This window comes from Ursus maritimus, unplaced genomic scaffold (genome assembly GCF_017311325.1).
Source record: "Ursus maritimus isolate PB19 unplaced genomic scaffold, ASM1731132v1 scaffold_5, whole genome shotgun sequence".
NCBI classification, from domain to species: domain Eukaryota; kingdom Metazoa; phylum Chordata; class Mammalia; order Carnivora; family Ursidae; genus Ursus; species Ursus maritimus.
In genome coordinates this window covers 41,132,084-41,147,330 of record NW_024426663.1, presented here as the reverse complement: position 1 = coordinate 41,147,330, position 15,247 = coordinate 41,132,084, and the positions used below count along the sequence as shown (strand labels likewise).

Here is a 15,247-nt window from a genome sequence, read left to right as displayed (position 1 = left end):
TGGGTTCACAGGCTGGCTGCCACATCTGGGAGCTAGGATGTGTGGGGAAATCATTCAGCTTCTCTGTGGCTCCGTTTGCTCGTGTATACACCAGATAACAGTGCCCTCCTCTCAGGTTGTTGGGACAAACGCGTACTGTGGAGGAGAGCTCAGCCCTGTGTCTGGCACACGGTAGGCAGGTCAATGAGCATTGAAGGAACGAACCAATGAACAGATAGAAAAGTAGCTCATGTGGAAGCTGGAGAATAGGAATGTGCATCAAGAACTCCAAGGAGGAAAAAAACAGGGTGTCTTTTTCTTTTTCTTTCCTCATACTTGCTTTCTTTTGTCTCTGGGCTGGCGCCAAGGAGGGTCAGGAGGACCATGTGTGGAAAGACCCAGGGCTAAAAAGATGGCTTTTCTGGATTCATGGGGACACGCAAGAAGATGCGGGTGCCGTGCTCTCTGAAATTTCTCCAAGCGGGCAGCCCTATTTCTACAGAAATTCCAGAATTTCAAATACCCTTTATTAAAGATACTTGTATTGAAGCAATTGCCCTACTTTTAGTTTGGAAATGATGCTTGCTGTTCACTTGGACTTCTTCAGAAAAACGGGCCACTAAGATTTCTTCCAGTAGCCAAGTGAGTTTGTCCAACCGTGTTCTCCTCTTACTCCTCCCCGTGCCTTACTTACCTTCCCACTGCTAGTGAGGCTGGGGTGGGAAAGGGGCGTGCCCTCAGGCCACGTGCTCCAGACTCCCCTGCACAAAGAGATAACCACACCTGTCTTTGAGGTACTTGATCTCTGGTCTCCCCACCATGATTTTACCTGCTCTGCTCTCTGGATAGTTTGGAGAGGTGCCATAGAGGATGATTTGTGTCTCTGTGAAAACATAAAAAGTCATAGTACTCTTTAAAATGATTGCAGTTCAGGGGCGCCTGGGTGGCTCAGTCGGTTAAGTGTCCGAGTCTTGATTTCTGTTCAGGTCTTGATCTCAGGGTCGTGAGATGGAGCCCCGCGTCGGGCTCCATGCTGGGTGTGGAGGCTGCTTAAGATTCTTTCTCTCCCTCTTCCTCTGCCCCTTCCTCCCCACCGAGTGGGCATGCTCTCTCTCTCTGTCTCAAATAAGTACATAAATACATAAAATAATAGTGATTTTTTAAAATTAAAAATAAACAAATAAATGAAATTATTTCAGCCTAATTTCTTAATGTGACTCAGCTCTAGTTTACTGATCTGTAAAATGGAACACAGTCTCCTTGACACTGGGTGGTAAAACAAGATAATGTAGGAAGATCACCACTGACAAAGTAGGTGCCAAGGAAAAGTTAGTTTCGATTCTCAGTATCTCACACCACCTTGTGATCCTCAGCTCATCATGTGGAATGAATTCACAGCCAGTGCTTTTCATCAGCATAAGGCAAGCTGGAAGAGATGGTGTCACCACGTGTGAGACACGAGAGCATCTGCGGCCTTGGGCGTAGCATGGAGGGGTAGCAGGGGAACTGTAGACCCTGGCCTGGGCCAGGCTGTCCTTTGTGGGCTGCCACTGTGGGTACAGTCCTACAGGGGGCCTTGCTCCCATCTCCATCCAGAAGATCTTGCTGGACTCAGCAGGTTGGGCCATTTCCTACTGCCCTCTGACTACTCACGGCCACTGTCCCACGGGCATGGCGCTTCTAGCTGTCTCTCCTCATTGAAGGGGGTGTCTGTGCTCTCACCGTGCTCACCCTGTCCCAGCTCTCGGCATGTCCCCAACATCAGTGACAGTATTCACGGAGTCTAGATTTAGAGTGGAAAGGTGTTAAGAGTCTAGATTTCTTCCAACAACACACGGAGGAGTTTGAAGCAGTGGGGGAAATACAAGCCCACAAGTCTGTACTGCAGCCCTTAAATTAGGGAGCTAAGGTGCAAGAAATCAGGGTCAAGTTCCAAAGCCTCAGCCTCGGGCTCCTGGGCCAGGAGGGTGCCTGCCAGGATGTGCACGTCCCATTTCCTAGTCTGTTCTGTCCTGGGTTGCGTTTTACTCCATCACATGGACAGGTTCTTTTTCCTACCATTCCCCCATGCAGACGAGGACTCGGGAGTTATTAAGAAAAGAAGCTCAATTGTCCCCCTTGGCTTATCATTACTAACCAGGCAGAGGAAAGCTTCAGCCCACCATTGATTCAGATTAGCCCCTTCGTTTCAATATTATTAATTACCCCAGTTAGCATACAGCATGTCAACATCAAACCCCTACTTTTTTGAATTAACTGTTTCATTTGCAACTCCATGGCTGTACTTTCGTGCCTCTGGGACCCAAACAGAAATACCTCGCGGATAGGGTTTTAACTATCACAAACAAAGTTATTAGACTGGGGACTGACCCAGGTCACTCCTTTCATGGGAGTCCACCAGGTTAGTCTTTCAAGATGACATTTCCATAATAACTTAACGTTTGCCAAACTTCTCTGTTGCATCCTGTGCAAAGTAAACAGAAGGGTTAATTTAGTTCTCTAATCTCTTGTTATAAGCCTAATTATTTTACATGTCTTCATTTCATTAATGAATTGCTGCTTTTTACATGCAGCTCCTTCCCCATTGCTTTTGTTTAAACCTCCTGGTGGGAAGGGATAGATTAATTTTGTTGTGCCTTAATGAAACTGTATGCTACATTAGATTTAACCATTTGGCATGCACTGCCAACATCACCATTATGCATAATGAATTATTTTTTGTGAGTCCCAAACTACTCTAGACCTCCGGTGTTCTCCTTCAGATACCGTGACTATGCACAGGGCAGGCACAGGACAGGCAGTGTGGTCGTTGTCCCCGGTGTCTAAGACAATGGCCTGGCAGCTTTTTACTTCCTGTCACTTGTGTGGGAGTGTCTCAATTTCTCCTCGTCATGAAGAACCCATATATCCAGCTGGCTTCCACTGAGCATCTCAAATGAAACTAGCAAGTCCATTTGGAGGTTCTGGGAGCAAAACACCGTGCTAGGCACCTTGAGGCAGGACAAAAAGTTGTTTGGTCTTTTGTCTTCACAATTTAAAACAACACTTATTCCTTGTGGCCTCTGCATCTGTGGGCCATCTGAACTCTGCCTAGTCTAGACTGGGCTTGAATGGTAGCTCTGCTTTGGGCTGCAATGGTCAGGGTGGCCATGTTCCTCATGTCTCCATTTTCCTTCTGGGACCAGCAGACTAGTCAGTGTCTGTTCTTCTTATGCTGATCACGGAAGTTCAAGAGGGCAGGTGAGAATGTGCGAGGCCTCTTCAGGCCGAGGCTTGGAATTGACACACGATTACTTTTACCCGTTTCTTGATGGTTACAGCAAGTTACACGGCCAAGTGTAAAGACAAGAGGCTGGGAAGCATTCTCCTTCGAGAGCTGGCCATGGCAAAAGGAGGATTACAGGAACTGGCGAATAATTGGAGCCAACAATTAAATTGTTCATATGTTTCTAAGGGTTGGCTGGGTTCTGGGATGTGGCCATCCCAGTTTTCAAAACTGGAGCCATTTAATCCCACAATTAAGGTTGGCCCGGGCCAAGACCCTGGAACCAGTCTTGTCCCTAGACAGGGGATTGAAGGATCTCAAGCCAATGACTTCCTGGCTCGTCACTGCATTAGGCCTGATCCAAGTTCCATTAAAGCCAGAACAAAGTCCTGTCTGAGTTCCAGGTGCAGTGGGGACTGCATTTCCTGACCCTGAACTTGGGTTTCCCACATGTCTGCTGCTGAACCTACCCTAGCATACTTGCCTACCAGCATATTCCTTCTTGGTTACGTAAGTTGCCCTGCTTGCCACCCTTCTCTGAATTGACTTTGTGAATATTTGATCTTAAAATCATTAGTCGTTATTCCTTACCTGGCCACTCCCACAGGACAGAGCTGGAGCTCCAGAATGATTTCCAGATTCAAGACTGGTAACACCTACCCTTTCCTTTGCTCCTGGAATTTGGCATTGCCGTGTCCTAGGGTTTACCTCCGATCCTGGCTTTCCCCCATCTGGTCTCCTTCATCACTCCTAAACCCTGGCTCCAGATTGAAAACCCAGTTAGCAATACGGTGTAGTGAATACCAAAAGTTGAAAGAATGTTACATTTCCTAGGTTCTCTCCATGAGTTTGGAGGAAGGTGGGCCTCTTGAATGGGTACAACCTGGAGCAGTTAGCTTGAAGTGGAGAAGAATGAGGAGCCAAAGAGGATAGAAATAGGCAGTGAAGTGATGGCTCTTTAAAATTGTGTCACAATCAAGGTCAAGTCCCTAATGTCATGGCTACAAAGACAATGAGCTACAAACTCCACCTGGATGGAGTCTTGATGACATGTGTGTTGGTTCGACCGTGTTACCCTGGACACCTTCCGGGGGTGGGGGGCGGGGTGCTGCTGTTACTGTTCCTAATTCAGGGCATTTGCTCTCAGTGCGCCCTCTATGAAGAACATGTTTTCCCATGATATTTGCATCCCTCCTTCCCTCTTCTCCTCCAGATCTGTACACAGATGTCACCTTCTCCATGACATCTTTCCTGACCTCTCTACTCGCTATCACTACTCCTACCCCTCACCCAACCAGACACTCCCTATCTTCCTTTCCTGCTTTATTTTCATTAAGAGCACTTATCACCATCCTCTGCAGCTTACATTTTACTTCTTGTTGATTGCATCCCTTCACTAGAATAGATGCTCCATGATTTGTCTGTTTGCCCCTAGAACATATTACGGATGTTAAATAAATATTTACTGAATGAAGGAAGAAAGGAAGGAGAGACACAAACATTGGGAGGCAAGCCAGAGTGGGCTGGAGGCTAGGGACAAGCAAAGATAAAAGCATGTGTAAGTGCATGAAGTCACAGATCACGCTGAGGACACTGATGAGGTCAGCCCAGGGGCTCAAAGGCATTCTGGGCTTCAGCCTCCCCAACTCTGCTGGCTTCTCACCGTCAGCCAATAAGACATGCTCAAGGTTCTCCACTCCTTGACCTAGAGCTGTCCTTGGCCTCTCTTCTCCCCATCTCATCCACGCCTCTTGTTAAACTAGCCAGCGAGCACCCTGCATGTCCATTTGCTTACCTCCCATTGACTTTGAATGAGACTTTGGCCCAGATCTGCCTGCCAAAAGTCTCCCTACAGTGACCTCAAATGACAGTCCCAAACTAAACTGATATTTACCCTGCCCTCAATCAGAGGTCGTCTTCCTCACCAACCCCCTTCATACCAGGTTTGGTTGTTGACACAATATCTATTTGGATGTCCAGATAGAATCCTGAGCATCTTCTTTGACCTTTAAAGACCTACTGACTTCACCTCCTTCTCTCACCCTTTCCATGACCACTGCTTCTGCTCCCATCCTTCTTATCTCTCAATTGGCAAGTGTCCTAACCCCCTCCCTTCTAAGAGTCTCCTTGAACCTCATCCACTAATGTTTCCCATCACTTGGGGGACAAAGTCCAAACTTGTTAACAGGACATATGAGGTCCTCTGTGTTCTAACTGTCCCTCTCCAGCTGCATGTCTCCTCCCTGCTATTATGCTGGATTTTCTCTGGGCCTTTGCACAGACAGTCCCCCTGCTAGGAGTTTCCTCTGCTACTCCTACTTACCCTTTAAGATTCAGCTCAAGTGTCCTTATGATTTTGCCCATACTGTATACATGTTCACTTTTTTTTTAAAAGATTTATTTTAGAGAGAGAGAGTGCGCAAGCATGGGAAGGAGCAGAGGGATGGATTGAGAGAGAGAGAGAGAGAGAGAGAGAGAGAATCTCCAGCAGACTCCTCACTGAGCTCAGAGCTGGACACCGGGCTTGAGATCACGACCTGAGCTGAAATCAAGAGTCTGCCATTTAACTGACTGAGCTACCCAGGCACCCCACACATGTTCACTTTTCAAAAGCCTTATCATCTTCAATTGGATCAGCAATGTTCAGGGAATAATGGACTTGATTTTTTTTTTCTGATATGTAGTAAATTCATAGTTACTAAATTAAAAATGCCTATCCAGGAGTGCCTGGGTGGCACAGCGGTTAAGCATCTGCCTTCGGCTCAGGGCGTGATCCTGGCGTTATGGGATCGAGCCCCACATCAGGCTCCTCCGCTATGAGCCTTCTTCTTCCTCTCCCACTCCCCCTGCTTGTGTTCCCTCTCTCGCTGGCTGTCTCTATCTCTGTCAAATAAATAAATAAAATCTCTAAAAAATAATAAAAATAAAAATAATAAAAATAATAAAAATGCCTATCCACGTGATCCCCAAAGATCATTTTGTGTACCATCATAATTACCCCACTTTTTCGAAACCATAAGCTATTTAAAATCATGGAGTTGGAGAGGCCTGTGAGAAGCCAATCATACTGCCTTTAGTATGATCTTAAATAGTATGCTTAGATGGCATAATATATAAGTTGTTAATAATTGTTGAGTGTCTCCTACATGCTGGACACTGTTCCGTATGACTTACTTGCATTTACTCATTTAGACCTTGCAATAACTCTGTGAAATGGGACTAAAGTCATCTTATAGAAAAGAACATAGAGGTGCAGAGTGGTTAAGTAATTTGCCCAAGATCACACAGCTGATAAGAGTTGACCCCTCTCTTCAAAAAAAAAAAAAAATAAAATAAATAAAAAATAAAAAAAAAAAAAAAAAAAAAAGAGTTGACCCCTCTCTTCAAACTCAACCATCTGGCTAGAGTCCATGCTCTTACCTTCTCCGTATAGTATCACTTCTAATAGGATTTTGTGCCATCGATGTTCTCTAGATGAGACTGTTCTTGGCACCTAAACTTTGCTGCAGTGAGGTCTGTTCTTGCTGGGGGTAGGAGGGTTGCTTTGCTGGGAGGCTGGCAGGATACCCAGAAAAGGTGACCTCTTGGAAATGGGCAACTCAGTCGTTTGTGCTTCTCCAGTCTTGGTTTAAGAAGTTCTTTGTAGCAGGCGCCAAGTTGGTATCACACTGACAGAATCCCCAGCTGCTGGCCTTTTCTGTTACCCCGTGCATTTTGTGGTCTCCAGAGATAGCTTGAACTTTCCAGCTTTAAGCAAGAAAGCTTGGGAACCAAACCATCCAATATCTGCCTGCAACTCATAAGCCCAACCCCTGTTGAACATATTGGAGACCTTTGTGCTCCTGCAGAGCAGGCTGTCCTCCAGAAGAACCCCCAAGCAGGGTGCTGGGCTCCTGTTCACCGTATCGACACTTCACTTGCCCTTGCTTTAAAAAAAGAAAAAAAAAAAAAATCCTAGCTTGAATCATTTATGCACCTGATTGGGAGTTCTGTGGAACCTGTGCATGTCAATTAAACAGCTCATTCCTGTCACATGCTTGTCACATTCACTGGGAGCCTGTGTGTCACAGCTTTTGAAATGACGCAGCCCAGATGCCATGGATCAGCACAGTGTCTCTTGGAGAAACCCATACTCAGCTACATCCCTGTGGGTGAGAAACAGGGTGGTTGGCCCTGTCCCCTGATAGAGCATTTGTAGCTACAAATGTATAACTCAAAAGGAATTACCACCGATATTCTTTTAATTGGAAATATCTTTCTTCCTCCTAAGCAGATACGAGCAAGCTCCTTTTCTGCAGAAGCCGTCCATAGAAAAGGAACATGTGTGTGAAAGACAGCCTGTTTAATCTTTCCCTGTAATCAGCTCCCCCGAGCCCAAATGCTGAGTCTGTAAAAGTTGCAAGCCCAGGCCGCTCTTCTGCTCACTCTTGCTGAAGACCTGCTTGGCCTGCCCTGCTCCTTCTTCCTGACTTTGACAGTGGGACTCCTCGGAAAGCCAGCCTTTTCCACCCTAAGGGAGATTCTCCATCAAACTCAGACACCCTAGAAAAATAGAGCTTAGGCGAAGCGGCTTTTCTGATCCCATTATTGATAAGCTCTTAGAGCTCATCAATGAAAATTAGAACTTGTTAATCCTGTACATTTCCCCCCTTGATTTTTAATTACAGAAGAAAGAAGTAATGGATAACTTATGGGGCTGTAGAGACACCGAGGCTGTCAAGAGAAAATTAAATTTACGGTCAGAGAGTTTTGTTTTCTCAAGTGTCCTTGTAAAATGCAAAAGAGGCTCCTGGCATCACCAAGGCAATTCAACTGGTTTCCTAAACTGGCAGGGTTTTCCTCGAAGAAGCCCTCCTTCATTTGCCAAGAGAGTGTATTAATGACAAGGACTGGACCTAAAGGGAACTCATTCAGAAGAAAACTGCATTAAAAGAACATTAAGGGCGATGTTTTAAAGTCTGATTTAAACTCATGAAAGCAAGGAGATGTATTGTCGAAGCCAAATCGCCAAGCTGACGCGCCCTGCCTGGTAATGCATTCCGATTGGAGCATAGGGGATTGAATTCGTTCAGAAACATCGCTCACCGGGGCCCAGGCGCTCCTGCTGGGGGAGAAGAAGGCAGCCATGGTGGGAAACGGGCTGGGGGCAGCCACATGGGACTGGGGGCCCCACAGGGACCAACCCATCAGGGAAGCAGGAGGAAGAGGGCGCTGCCAGCTGAGGTCGGCCTTGACATTAGCAGATAGCTTAGCAGTCTTTGAGCTTCCCAGCACAGGCCCAGGGCCACTGGGGTGCTACTCCCTGGGGAAGCTGGAGGCGTAGCAGGATGTCCCAACCCCTCTCTTCTGAATCCTCAACCCCTCCTGACAATCCTCTTTGGCAACCCCTCCTGAATGCAAATAGACCCACAGCAGAACAGTCACCACCACCCCAACCCCACTCCAACCCATTACTCTGTTTCACTTGACATACTCTGCTTTGGAGTAATACAGTACAGGTGTCTTACCTGGGCTGCAGACCTGGACTCCAGCCAAAAGGCCAGCTGCTTGCCATCTTGCAAGTCAGGATATGATTTCTAGCTTAGAAGCATTCATACCAATGTTGGAAAGGCAAAACGTAGTCACCCTAGAAAAATCAAAGAACACAGCCTCAAGCTTGCGCTCTCCTCCCTTCCCCATGCAGGGGTGCAGCCAGCATCCCTGTCATCCCTCCTGGTGCCAGCTGTTACAGCTCAGCCCTCCATAGCATCATATTCTATTCCGAGTAGCTGTAGCCCTGCAGTTTGGCTTAGTACTTTTTCACCAAGCCTTGGAACTGATTCTGCTCCTGGTATTTCAGTGCCTGGACAGACGCTCATTTCCTGGTGTCTGTGCCCCACTAAATCTTGTGGTGTCTTTACCATGTCTGGAGACAGGCTTGTCTTTTCACACAGTTGAATTTGGACAGCCAAGGGACTGTAGGGATGTGGATATGAGGTAATCTGCCAAAATTAGAGGAGCCAAGCGCATCACAAGAGGAGAGATGTAAATGCCCTTGGTGAAGGCAAATCCAGGGTCCAAGACCAGGAGAGCCCACTGGAGTCAGGGTGCAGACGTGTCTCGGAGGACCAGGCGGCAGGAGGATGGGGAGTTCCAGCAGTTAGCGTGGGCTATGCGATCCTTTCATTGTGCATCTCCTTTCTTGTACCTCAAGTGTTTCACAACATCACTGAGCGTAAAGCTATGGAAACAAATCAGTGTAGTAAATGACATAGATAATGGAACTGTATAAATTCTAGGCAGAAACAACTGGGGAGAGTGTGGCAGAGGACTTCCCAGAGGCAGTGGCAGCTGAGTTGGGTCTTGAAGATGAAGGAGAAATTTGCCAAGAGGGGAACCAAGTAGGAAGTGGGGGTGGGGTGAGGTGAAGCTTGGAGCATGACCAGGGTGGAGATACGTGGCCAGTTTCCTTTGGGGAGCAGAGAGCCGTGCAAGACTGGAAATGTCCTCAGAATCACAATCACAAAAGCTCTCTGTGTTATGCTAAGAAACATTAACTTTCTCATGCAGCCAATAGGAAGAAGCCATTACGTGCATTTTAGGTAGCTTCTGAATTATCACTAGTCCGAGGTGGCTGAGCACCCACAGCTGACCAGATTGCTAGCCTACTTGGGTTCAAGAGGGAGAGACTGGGGTGGGGGTTTAGGGGTTTGAGCCTCTGGTGAATGCTGTGAATTTCCTTTCCAGCAAACCGCTCATATGTTCAACATTTTGCATGTGATCTCATGGATTTCACGGACCTAAAACTGTTTGTGGGAAATAACTTGTTTCCTAAGGAGAATTTCATACTTCTTTGGAGATATGTGCTGTAGTATTTAAAGATGATATGTCACAATGCCTGCAGCTGACTTTCAAATTGTTTGTCAACACATTTTCAAAAGTGTGTGTGAGTGTGTGTACATGTGCGTGTGTTGGGGAGGGAGAGAGAGAAATGAAGAAATTGAGGCAAGCTGTAAACAGTTGATGAATCTAGGGGATGGTATATGAATGTTCATCACAATTTCTTTCAACTTTTCTGTACTTTTGAAATTTTTAAAAATAAAAGCAAGGCAAAGTAAAACTCTCACTCAAGGCAGAAGTAGTAGGAATGAATGTAAAGTGATGAATTTTATTCATTTATATTCCTTCACCACACACTGTCTGAATACCTACTATAGTTGTTCAATATTTAGTTGGAACAATCAATAGGACTTAGTGCCTGACGGGAGGTGGGTGGGGGAGACTACGGAGGAGGTGCGGGAACGGAGTGCCGAGTAGCCAGCGTGAATGACGGCTGGTTCAATTAACAAAGAGCCGGGAAGGCAGAGAAGGGCAGCAGGCCGGAGGAGGGGAGAATGAGTTCAGTTCCGTGGGCAGCATTTTAAACGGAGTGTCGATGAACTTGAATGAGTTAGGGAGAGCCACCAGAAGCAAGGGGAATTAAAACAATGGTGCATGAGAAACGGGGTGCATGCGGGACAGGGAACTATTTGGAAAGAGATGTGGGTGGGTGGTAAGTTTGGAGTTGTCTGCAGATAGGAAAAATATTAGAAATGTTGTGGCCTGGATTTACATGGCCCGAGAAGGATGCGTTTGGAAGATGGGAGACAGTTACAGAGGTGGTTCTGGGCTCTGGGTAGACAGGGAGCTTGCTCCCCGTTGCACTGGTGCACGGCTTCTGTGTCAGACTGAGCTCGCCGTGCAGTGCTGGGCAACAGTCACAAGCCAGCAAGGCTGGGTCTCTATTTTCCAGGAGCTCCCATTGCTCCATGGGACCTTCACAATCAATACGGAGTAGAAACAGTTTCATTGCTTGACATAGACCTTCAAATCCTTGTTTTTAAAAGATACTTATTTATTTATTTATTTATTTTTTATTTGAGAGAGAGAAGGAGTGAGAGAGAGAACGCAAGCAGGGGCAGAGGGAGAGGGAAAAGCAGGCTCCCTGCTGAGCCGGGAGCCTAGATCCCAGGCTAGATCCCAGGAGCCTGGGATCGTGACCTAAACTGAAGGCAGATGGCTTAACCTACAGAGCCATCCAGATATACCAGACCTTCAAATTCTTATAAAACTTCTAATTGTCTGTTCATTGTCTTCCCATTCCATCCAGGCACTTAGGAGGGCTACAGGTTACCACGGATGCAAAAATTCACATGGTGTATTTGTGGCGAATAGAAATCCCAGGAATCCGAGGTAAGTAGCTATTCCGAAAATTTCATGGTCCCTCTCCAACCTCTCCTACCTCCGTAACAGACAGTACAGCTCAAGAGGACTGGCCTTCTGGAGGGACATTTGAACTTGGCCTTGAAAGGAAGGTAGGAATGTTCCAGGGAAAAGGAAAGAAGACATTCCAAGGTGAATGACAGAGCAGAATGGAAGCTAAACCATCCCAGTCATCCTCCCCTGGTCTCTTTCAGGAAAATGGGATTGACTAAAGGAAAACCCAGAAAGTAGAATCCTAGTTTCTTCCAGGCGCTTGTCTTCTTTGACCTGAGTCTCATACCAGGACAATTTATTTATCTCCCTGGTTTAGCGGCTTTGCTCTTGGTCAGAGGCTGCAGGGTGAAGCCCTGAACTTCTATTCTGGAGATGTTTCAACTCCAGTACCTGCAAGATTTGGGGCCCCAAGCCTTAGTTTGCTTTCAGTTGGTCTTGCCTCTGTCCTCCAGCTAAGCCCAGCGAGAACTATGTAAGCTATGCCCCTCAGTTCCCCCCAAAACAGCTCTGGCATGTTCCTTCACTCCCCCAAGGGAAATATGGAAATTACCTTTTAAAATTCTCAGCAGACAAGTCATCATGTCACTGACACCCTCCTCCTCCTTCACATCTCCTTGGCTAACATTTATGGAGCACTTTCTTATGTGCCAGGCATCTTGTGGGGTTTTTTTTACATTCATTTCATTTCCATAGCAGCCCTATGAGGAAGGTGTTATAATTAACCACATCTACAGATAAGGAAACTAAAGCTTAGAGGGCTTGAGTAATTTGCTCAAGGTCATGCTACCAAGATGTGAGAGAGCAAATGCCAGAATCACATGAGATTGACTCCCCAAACCCAAGCTCTTGAAAATCCACACGAGAGCTACACCGTCTCATTCTAAAGGGCCCCTGTCCACATTCCGAACACAATAATGAGAAACACACACTGACCTAGTGCTACTATGTTTTGGGCTTTCTTCTAGGGATTTTATATGTGTCAATTTCAGGAACTTCAAAACAACCCTGTGAAGTGAACACTGTCACAATCTACTTTTTAGAGATAAACACATGGAGGCACAGAGAGGTTAAGTGACTTGCGTAAGGTCAGAATTTGAACCCAGGCAATCCGTCTCGTCACTATGATTGCTCTGGCACCAAGCCGAAGAGAAAAGCAGGTCGATTATACATGTATGACTTGCAAGGAGGGATCTTTTCAGGAATGATACACACGCAGCGTGGGCTCGGGGCACCTCATGTCGCTACTGATCTTGTACTGTGCTCAACTGCCAGAGAATGCCTGGGTGACCGTCATGTAGCGTCCCTTTGCGGTCCTCCGTGTCCCCGGAGCACACCGAGAGAGAGGAGTCACGAGTGTTTCCTGAATGTAGGCAAGGCTTCATTTTCGAGTATTAACAATGTGAAACTCAGGAGAAACCTGTTCAAACTGTGGAAGTCCTGCAGGATATTTCTTTTTTTTAATTAGCATACTTAACTCTCAAAGTTAGAAAGGAAAAAGTTTCTTGCTACTGGCATTTTTTAATAGTTTGTCTCGTTCTCAATGAAAGCATTTTGGTAAAAATTTTTTTCCTGCCATCTGTAGGATAGACAGAAGGAGGGAGGGCATGAAGACAGGAAAACTTTTTTTTTTAGATTGAACTATGCAGCATGGTAATGAGAATATAATCTGATCACCTAAAATAGTCTGGCCTTATGGATGCCCTTCTGTTTGGTGATTATTTTTGCCTTCATAGGAAATATTTTGATTTAAGATTTTCATTATATGGAATCTTCCTTAAGTCTTAGAGTGGTATGCCCCTCCAGGATTACATTCAAAATTCGCAAACCAGTGGCAAACCAAAGCTTATAACTGGTTTAGCCAGGGCCCCAATCAGTCAGAGCAGGTGCCCCCGGTACGCGATGTCCATAGAAATCCACTGGATCTCAGCCCTCAGATGTCACTGATCTAGAATTTTAAAATGAGATCAATAGGAAAACAGTACAGCAACCTATCACTCCTCTCAGCTCATTTTCCATAGGATTTAAATAATCTAAAGTCCAGCCAGAAACCAGAAGAGCTCAGCAAAAAGATGACTGAGCCACTTAGCATATCTAGAAGGCAGTCTGCATGGCAAAGCTTGCATGCTCCGCTTATAGGAGAGTTCATATGAGGGATCCTATGCCAGTGGTTTTGACTTTGAAACCACCTTAATGTTTGCCCTGTTTTCATCAATCTGTAGAATGGAAGCTGCCCCTGGAAACTGTAGAGGAAAGAATTGGTTGTGGACACAATGTACATTAATAACAGCAAAAGAGACAAAGAGGTTCAAGAGTAGAGGAAAACCCCAACAACCAGACACAGCAACTCCAGACACACACAACGCTGAGGTTAGCTAGTGCAGGGGCAGGTAGCCCCGTACGGCCCAATCAATACCCCCAGAGCGCAGAGCATCATCACAATTATGCTACTGATGACTCTGGACCACCAGGAAAAGATGAAGTGTTCTGAGTAGAGAAAAAATCAGGGAAGGGTGAATATGATGAATAGAAAAACGTTGTATATACATATTTAAAATTCTAAAAGGAAAAAAACCTCTAAGTAATCCTTAAAAGAATAGCTTGTTGTATGTCTCTTGGGGTATGAAATAAATAATGTTACTGTGTTTATACGTATGTTCTTACATGTAAATGCATAAGAATAGATTGTTCCATGGTATAAAGGAAATGGCATTATCTATGAGATTGTTAACCACTGAGTTTTACAATGAATTAATAACCATAAGACAAGAAGGAGGAAGATACTATATTTTCCAGAATTTCAAGGAGGCTGGGACAATTCACTTGGTCAGATGGAATTGTTCTCCATCTGAAAAGTGGTTGGAGAGAGGGATGAAGGACTGGGCTGTGCCTTCCAGGGCTGGGGCTGCATAGGGGTGTGAGTTCCACGTTGCAAGTGTGCACTTTTAGAAAGATAGAAGGCATGAGGGGAGGCCAGCAAAACGGCAGAAAGCCGAGAGGTACAAGATCCCATCTTTTCTCAATGTGAATCTCTGATCAATTTACCAGATTGGGAAAGAGGGCAAGATTTTTTTCACATGATAGTTAGTCAGGCACTAAACTAACCTGAGACTTTTGGATTTAGAAGAATTGGGAGAAATCAAGAGGAGGTAAGACCATGAACTTGTAGGAATTGTAAGGATGACTGATGGGTTCAGAATTTGGGAGTTTGAAGCAATTTACCTAAATCTCTGAGGCTCTGAGGAAAGCCCAATAGAAGTCTGGGTCTCTCTCTCTCTCTCTCTCTCTCATAGATATGTATGTATGTTTGTATGTGGTATGTCTGTTTTTTAATGACCAGTAGTTATTGAATACCTGTTGAGTGACAGGTGTTGTGCTAAGCACTTTTACATTCATGATTTCATTTAATCCTTAAGCCAACTTTTGTGAGGTAGGAATTACTAAGTGAAGACATTAATGCTCAGAGAGGTTAATTCGCTTGCCCAAAGTCAAAGTCACACAGCCAAAGAATGGTTATTATGAAACGTATTCTTCCTGCCCAGCCCCAAGCAAATTTTAATGCACCAGGAAAAGCTGCTCTTTATTTCCAAACCTACGTTCTCTCAAATAGTCAGAGAGTCTGTCTTCTGGTTGTCAAGTTACTAAACCTTGACAACAATGAAGGAGAATTTTAATGTTCCAAGATTTCAATAGATCTGGAGTTTGTGTGGGAAATTGAAGATGCAGGTTTACTGTGGGACAAGGAGGACAGCCGTATCTTGTAGATTTAAG

General features: G+C 45.5%; 1 long non-coding RNA gene across 1 annotated transcript in view; it reads left to right on the top strand.

Moving 5' to 3' along the window:
- The window catches only part of LOC121100717, a 155,354-nt gene extending 143,713 nt beyond the window's left edge, over nucleotides 1-11,641 (top strand). The window contains exon 3 of the long non-coding RNA XR_005832483.1: nucleotides 11,373-11,641. This is a non-coding gene — a long non-coding RNA (uncharacterized LOC121100717). The remainder of the gene's footprint in view (nucleotides 1-11,372) is intronic.
- Nucleotides 11,642-15,247: the final 3,606 nt, after the last annotated feature.